We start from the raw sequence: 8,186 nt of genomic DNA on the forward strand, positions 1-8,186 counted from the left end.
TTGGTAGAAGGTTAGGCTGCTTTTGATGGTGCCAGAGGAGAGGGGATATTGTGCTTTTGATCGCTGTATTTTCCTAGCCTAGTACATCCCTGCTTCCTGCAGGGGAAGAAGCCCTCAATCCTCAGCGGTCCATCCCCGTGAGCACCATGATCACGATCTTCATCTGCTTTGTGGTGTGCTTTGGTGTCTCAGCAGCACTCACCCTCACAGTGCCCTACTGCCAGATCCGTCCTGAGAGCCCCTTGCCAGAGGCTTTCCTCTTTGTTGGGCGGGGCCCTGCCAGATATGTCGTGGCTGTTGGCGCCCTCTGTGCTCTTACGTCCAGGTCAGTATCATGGCTTTCTCCCCTCTGACTGTCAGATGCTCAGGTATCCCAGCCCTTGGGATTGAGAGACAAGAGGGGAGGACACCTTGACCCAAGTAGACTAGGAAACAGAAGCCCCGGTCCTCCCTTCCCGTCTCTCCATGTCCTCATACACGTTTCCGCTTTCTTTTCCAGTCTCCTAGGTGATGTGTTCCCCATGCCTCGGGGGATGTACGTGATGGCAGAGGATGGAATCCTTTTTCAGGGACTTTCCAGATCCACGACTGCACCCGAATACCCATCATGGCCATCATGTCTTCTGGCATCTTTGCAGGTGGCTAAACAAACCCTTGTTTGATCATTTCCTTACCTTGGATATTTCTGACTGCTTCTCACTCCCTTTCCCGCCTTGTCTGTGCCTTCATCCTAGCAGTCATGGCATTACTCTTCAAGTTCAGCGATCTGGTGGACCTCCTATCAATCGGGACCCTGCTTGCTGACTCCCTCGTGGTTCTTTCTGTCCTTGCCCTCAGGTGAGACTCCACTACACCTTGGCTGGGGGTCATGGACTCAAGAGGAGCTAAGATTCTTCTAGCTTCGTGTCCTGCATCTGCTGAAGTTGGGAAAGAGTTGGATTAACTGTCTGATATTGGATAAGTATAGGGGCTGCTGTCAATCCTGCCTTAATATCCTTTCACTCAGGTACCAGCCAGATCAGAATTGCAGCAAGAAGGAGAAAACAGAGGAGGAAATTGAGGTGAAGCCTGAAGTTAAAGAAAATCCTCCAGAGCCTGTATCTGAAGCAGGAAATTCAAACATTCTAAAGAGTCTGTGGTTCCCTACCAGCACCATCCCCACCCAGAAATCGCCAGATTGTCAATGGATACGCCTTCCTGTTTGGTGACCAGTGGGACTTCTTTTTGGTGGTATTCTGAAATTGACAGGATGGGTTGGAAATATGTGTCTATTTCAGGCAAGAAGTAATAGAGATATGATGGCCCCTCCTGATGTGGGCAGCCTGAGGAGGGGTGTGACCCGAGGTCCTGACATCTTTGTCTTCTGGGTCCAGCCTGTTCTCCTCCACCTTGACCCTTGCAGTTCTCCTGCTGATAATCCTGAGCCTGAGCCTGGCCCAGTGGCCCAGCCAGCTGTTCTCTGGAGACCCCATGCTCACAACAGTGGCTGTGCTGCTGCTGTTCATCACTGGGGTCACAGCCATCATCTGGAGGCAGCCCCAGGACCCCACTGCTCTTCCATTCAGGGTAGGCGAGGGACTTCCCTGGTGGTCCAGTGGTTAAGAATCTACCTTGCAATGCAGGGCATTTGGGTTAGATTCCAGGTCAGGGAACAAATACCCAACCAGGACATGCCACAGGGCAACTAAGCCCACACACCAGAACTAGAGAAGCCCTTGGGCCACAACTCGGTTCCGACACAGCCAAATTAATTAATTTTTAAAAGTAAGTGACCTTCTGTGCCCAAACTATCCACCTTAGTGAATGAAGTCTGCCTGCTTTGAGGTCTAAACATCCTTTGCTGGACATGAGAAGATGGGAAATTGCTGAAGCCAACAGACCCTTCCCTGACCCACACTCAGTGCTTCACACACCCAGCTTCAGTAGGCACTGAACACACGGCTTCAAAAGCGCTGGAGTCTTCCTGCCCACATGTGGGTCGGGTCTCCCTTTCAGACATCTGGGCTGTGTCCAGGGATGACCTGACTCTGCCCACAGGTCCTTGCTCTGTCTGTCCTCCCGCTGGTCAGCATCTTCGTGAACGTTTCCCTGATGATGCAGATGACCTCTGGAGCCTGGATCCAATTCAGTGTCTGGAATGCCATTGGTAAGTGGTTTTCTGGGATTAAAAGACCTCTCAATGGACTGATCCCCATCTTCTTCCTACCACCACTCCCCTAAACTGTGTCAGACACCCTCATAGGAGACCTAGTGAGCAAGTGTGGGGTTCCCTGGTGTCTCAGTGGTAAAGAATCCACCTGCCAATGCAGGAAATATAAGAGACACAGGTTCAATCCCTGGGTCAGGAGGATCCCTGGAGGAGGAAATAGCAACCCACTCCAGTACACTTGACTGGAGAATACCATGGGCAGAGGAGCATGGAGGGCTATGGTCTGTGGGGTCACAAAAGAGCCAGTCATGACTGAGGAACTGAGCGTGCATACGAGCGTGTACACGAGTGTGTATCAGTAAGGAGAGCACCTATTTCCCTTCTCACTGTCTCATTTCCCTACTAGGATTTGCCATATACTCTGGCTATAGGATCCGACACAGCCTGGAGGAGAACAATGAGCAACAGTCTCCAGCCTGCACCTTCCAGACTCCTCACCCAAGCATCCCTGCTGCTGAATCATCTTAACCACAGGACACAGGTGCCATGTGGAGTCCCTCCATCCGCTAGAGGAATCTTCTGGTTCAAGGGGCACTTTGAGCCTCTATGGACAATGAAGGTGCAATGCATTTAGGGACCTATATTTATTGCCAGTGGACAAATGACGTACATGCTGAATAATTTTTAAGTATTCTTTTCAGAACACAATACACATACCAAAAGGGCATGCTTTGTGAGTGTTCAGCAAGATGATATTTCACAAAGAATGTATAACAATGTAAGCAGATACTGGAGAAAGAAATAAAATATGAACCTGCTCATGCAAAGCTCCGACTTGTGCTTCTTTTTAGCAAAAATGCAGAGATGGCTGTCTGGGGAGGAAAGGCAGGTGACTGTGTACTGTGTCCAGTGCTGCCCCTGAAATATAGGACAGAGGCAAGTTGGAAGGAAAAGGAAGGGAACAGATGCCCTGGGCTAACAGTAACACAAGAAAGTTAGGGCGGCTATATTACCACCAGAAAGCAGACCCTAAGAAAGGAGAAGAACAGACAGAGCGGATCATGTCATCATGGTGAAATGATCGCTTTTATCTTTCCCCCAGCTTTCTGGAGACACAGTGTCATCTTTTGTAAATGACTATTTCTCTTTACTTTTCTGTCACAGACTCTTGGAGTTACACAGTAGTTGATGATGGAAAGTTCCTAATTGGAAAAAAACCAATACCTGCATTGTCAGAGGTGAGGGAAAGAAGTAGTAAGTAGTGATTTATTGATAAGTGACTACAACTGGGTGGAACTAAAAGACAGGAAAGGAAACGGGATAGTCACGTGAAAGAGTTACTGCAGAACAGAGTGCCTGACACTGAGATTGTGCACATTTAAGATGCTGATAATAATGAACCAGAGGGTTGTTTGTGGGAATAAGCAACTGCAGTAGAGTGAAGGAGGGATACAGGTCAAGAAACTGAGCAGCAAGGTATTAGATGAATGAAAATACAGTGGAGGTGGACGGACAGAATTAGGAATACCACTACCTTGCCAGTTCTCATGACAGTACAGGCTTAGGAAGAAATGAACAGAGATTGAAACTGTCAGGTGAAACTTTGTCGGAAGGGGTTGACATCACCTGTTTGCTGTTCTTCGCTTACTGCTGGGGGCCAACCAGATATCCTGTGCTACCAATATCCTGTAACAGGCAACACTGAACACCGCCCATAAAAGAGCCTTGATGAGAAACTGAATCAACCCTTCCAGGTTCTTCTGGCCGGTCTAAGGATTAAATTAACATGAGATAGCTTAATGGGACAAAAACCACATGATAGCTCAATAATGTGATGAAGGTGAAAGAGGAGAGTGAAAAAGCTGGCTTACAACTCAACATTCAAAAAACGAAGATCATGGCATCCGGTCCCATCACTTCATGGCAAATAGATGGGGAAACAATGGAAACAGTGGCAGATTTTATTTTCTTGGGCTCCAAAATCACTGCAGACGGTGACTGCAGCCATGAAATTAAGACACTTGCTCCTTGGAAGAAAAGCTATGACAAGGCTTCACAGTGAATTAAAAAACAGAGCCATCACTTTGCCGACAAAGGTCCATATAGTCAAAGCTATGCTTTTTCCAGTAGTCATGTTGGATGTGAGAGCTGGACTATAAAGAAAGCTCAGCACTGAAGAATTGATGCTTTTGAACTGTGGTGTTGGTGGAGATGCTTGAGAGTCCCGTGGACTGCAAGGAGATCCAGCCAGTCCATCCTAAAGGAAATCAGTCCTGAATATTCATTGGAAGGACTGATGTTGAAGCTGAAACTCCAATACTTTGGCCACCTGATGGGAAGAGCTGACTCATTGGAAACGACCTTGATGCTGGGAAAGATCAAGGGCAGGAGGAAAAGGGGACGACACAGGATGAGATGGTTGGATGTCATCACCAAACTCAACAGACATGAGTTTGAGCAAACTCTGGGAGCTGGTGATGGACAGGGAAGCCTGCTGTGCTGCAGTCCGCGGACTGAGCGACTGAACAACAATACAGGGGAGACACCAGAGAAAGCTGAGCAACTTGCCAGAATAACCCAATCCTTTCCCTTCCGTCCCGACTTCAGTGAAAGACTCTAGAGAGCGCTGGGGGCAGTGGTCTGGGACTGCCTTAGTAATTTTAGTCATTTTAATTACACATATTAATCAGAATTCTTAACCCTTAGAAACTTTAGTTTCTAGTGAGAAACAAGAAGTAAACAATTGTGAACTATTTGTTATACCAGTACTCCAATCAAAATGAAATAATTTTTTAGATAAAAAAATGCTATCAACTTAAAAAAATCAAAGTATCATTGGTTTACCATATAACATTAGTTTTCCAAATATAGAGCACAGTGATTTGGTATTTTTACAGATGGTACTCCAGTAGAAGTTACACAAGATAATGGCTATAATTCCTTGTGCTCCAAACATATCTTTGCTGATTATGTATTCAGTTCAGTCACTCAGTCGCGTCTGACTCTTTGCGACCCCACTGACTCCAGCATGCTAGGCCTCCCTGTCCACCACCAACACTCAGAGCTTACTCAAACTCATGTCCACCGAGTTGGTGGTGCCATCCAACCATCTCCCCTGTCGTCCCCTTCTCCTCTTGCCTTGTGTCTCTTAATCCCATACCCTCAATTTGCCCCTTCCCCCTTCCCTCTCTTCACAGATGGCCACTTGTCAGTTTTCTGAGTTGGTGAGGCTGTTTCTGTTTTGCTATATACATTCATTTATACTGTTTTTTTCAGATTCTACACATAATATTATACAGCATCTGTAAAAATACCAAAATCACTAGGTAGTGTACCTAAAAGTAATATCAACCAAGTCTGTTTGAATAAATAATGAGTTAGACATCCACTCAGGAGGAAAAGCACCTCTGTGGGTCTGGGGGACACAGCTCCATCTGCCCAAGGAGCCCTGGAGGAGTCGTGTCTGCTGTGCATCTGGGCCACAGGCCGACAGACCTCGCTATGGGCTGCAGGACCTGCAGAACCAGGAAACCTGCACAGACTCCTCTGACGGTGATGCTGCCGGTGGTGGCGGCGGTCATGGTGATGGCGGTGGTGGAAGCCCAGAGATTCTGACCTAGAGATTCCCTGCAAGGGAGGGGATTTGCAGGTCAACCTTCACTCGGAGAAGGCAATGGCACCCCGCTCCAGTACTCCTGCCTGGAAAATCCCATGGACGAATGAGCCTGGTTGGCTGCAGTCCATGGGGTCACTAAGAGTCGCACATGACTGAGCGACTTCACTTTCACTTTTCACTTTCACGCATTGGAGAAGGAAATGGCAACCCACCCCAGGATTCTTGCCTGGAGAATCCCAGGGACGGCGAGCCTGGTGGGCTAGGGTCCATGAGGTTGCAAAGAGTCGGACAGGACTGAAGAGACTGATTAGGCATGCAGCCTTCACTGAGGGAGCGAGGATTCTGGAGTTAAAACAAAACAAAACAAAACAAAGATGTCTGATCAAGGCTTACATAGCAGAAGCTTTCCCCTCCCCCTCACAAGAAACAGCCCATGGGGTTGATGTCCCACCACAGAAAAACCTGGCCTAGTTCTGCAGACATCCCTGGGAACACCTGTTTCTCTACAGCAGCACCGGAGACCTGAGCTGGGGGAACCCCCATGACGAGGGAGAGGAAGGGTTTTGAGGAAGGGTTTTGGTAAAGAGGCTGATAAACACTGTGAAGGGCAAGAAAGTGACCGCTCCCCAGAGGCAGTTCACTGACAAGCGTCTGGGAGCAGCACAACCTGGAACCTCCCTCCTGGGTCCCCGGCACCCTCAGTGCCCCGGGTGCGAGATCCACCGCGGCCCCCCCCTGCCCCTACTCTTCGGGGTCTCTTAGTGTGACCCTCCCCCTGCAGCCCCCATGGGAGCTCTGGTAGGGAAGGAGCTGGCTCAGAAAACCAGCCCCTGCTATGGGCCAGGGTCCCGCAGACTTGAGGTCTAGCGCCACCTTCTGGAAATCCAAAGACAAGAGGCAGCCTGGTGAGTTTTAAGAGCAGTTCAGTTCAGTTCAGTCCAGTGGCTGAGTCGTGTCTGACTCTGTAACCCCATGGACTGCAGCACGCCAGGCTTCCCTGTCCATCACCAACTCCTGGAGCTTCCTCAGACTCATGTCAATCGAGTCTGTGATGCCAGCCAACCCTCTGTCATCCCCTTCTCCTCCTGCCTTCAATCTTCCCAGCACCAAGGTCTTTTCCAATGAGTGAGCTCTTCACATCAGGCGCTAAAGTATTGGACTTTCAGCTTCAGCATCAGTCCTTCCAATGAATATTCAGGACTGATTTCCTTTAGGATGGACTGGTTGGATCTCCTTGCAGTCCAAGGGACTCTCAAGAGTCTTCTCCAACACCACAGTTCAAAAGCATCAATTCTTCAGCACTCAGCCTTCTTTATAGTCCAACTCTCACATCCATTCATGACTATTGGAAAAACCATAGCTCTGACTAGAAGGACATTTGTCAGCAAAGTAATGACTCTGCTTTTTAATATGCTGTCTAGGTTGGTCATAACTTTCCTCCCAAGGAGCAAGCGTCTTTTACTTTCATGGTTGCAATCACCATGCAATGAGTCAGTTCTTCTCATCCGGCAGCCAAAGTATTGCATCTTTAGCTTCACCAGCAGTTTTTCCAATGAATATTCGGGACTGATTTCTTTTAGGATCGCAGACCAGACAGAAACGCTTAAGAATTCTTCCACAAGAGGGAGCAAGGAAAGTGGAGCAGGTGTAGGGAGAGAAAGACAGGAAACCCCAGGAATTAACACCACCATCAAACAGAATACTCCAGCTCCAGGGAACCACCACAGACTGAAGGACGAGTCTGCTCCTTCAAATGTGAGATGAAAGACTGCAAAAGAATACATAAAAAATCAAGCTGATGTGCCATCACAAATAAAGATACTATGTTTCCAATAAGCTACAACATGGATGAGCCTTGTGGCCATTACTAAGAGAAGGCATCTCCATAGGAAATGACAAAGACCGAAGGTTTCCACTTAAGTGAAGTACCTAGAGGAGGTAGATTAATAGAGTAGAATGGTGATTGCCAGGAACTGCAGGGGAGGAAGAGGGGATTTTTGTTTAATGTGTACAGTTTCAGTTTTGCAAGATGAAAAAAAGCTCAAGAGATTGGTTATACAAACTATGAATGTCCTTAACACTTTTTTTTTTGTCCTTAGCAGTTTTGAACTGGACACTTAAAATGGTTAAAATGGTAAATTTTACGTTACTCATGTTTTATCACACTAAAGACTATCTCAGAACTACCCACTGATGGTTACCACAGAAGAGTCAGGGCTGATAGCTACACTGCACGTGTTTTCCCCCAACTCCAATCTCATCCCAACAACCCAGGGGTGAGGACTGTCTGCTGTGCTCAGGACTCCCCGCTTCGGTTCTTGGAGATGTCTCAGCTCCAGCTCTGCATGGCTTACCCTCAGCCTCCCTGACTGACCCAGGTCTCCAGGCTCTGCTCCAAGGATCCAGCAAGTCTCCAGTCAG

The 8,186-nt window shown here is 48.0% G+C and overlaps 1 non-coding gene across 2 annotated transcripts; it reads left to right on the forward strand.

Annotated features, from left to right (window-relative positions):
• The first annotated feature begins 233 nt into the window (after positions 1 to 233).
• LOC102172653 lies at positions 234 to 2,946 on the forward strand. Of its 2 annotated transcripts, XR_001917798.1 has the most exons (6): positions 234 to 325; positions 500 to 638; positions 738 to 837; positions 1,007 to 1,566; positions 2,038 to 2,146; positions 2,556 to 2,946. It is a non-coding gene; the product is annotated as an uncharacterized LOC102172653 (transcript). The 2 variants fall into 2 exon arrangements; XR_001917797.1 differs by having other exon boundaries at positions 1,007 to 2,146.
• Positions 2,947 to 8,186: the final 5,240 nt, after the last annotated feature.

This window comes from Capra hircus, unplaced genomic scaffold (genome assembly GCF_001704415.2).
Source record: "Capra hircus breed San Clemente unplaced genomic scaffold, ASM170441v1, whole genome shotgun sequence".
Lineage (NCBI taxonomy): Eukaryota > Metazoa > Chordata > Mammalia > Artiodactyla > Bovidae > Capra > Capra hircus.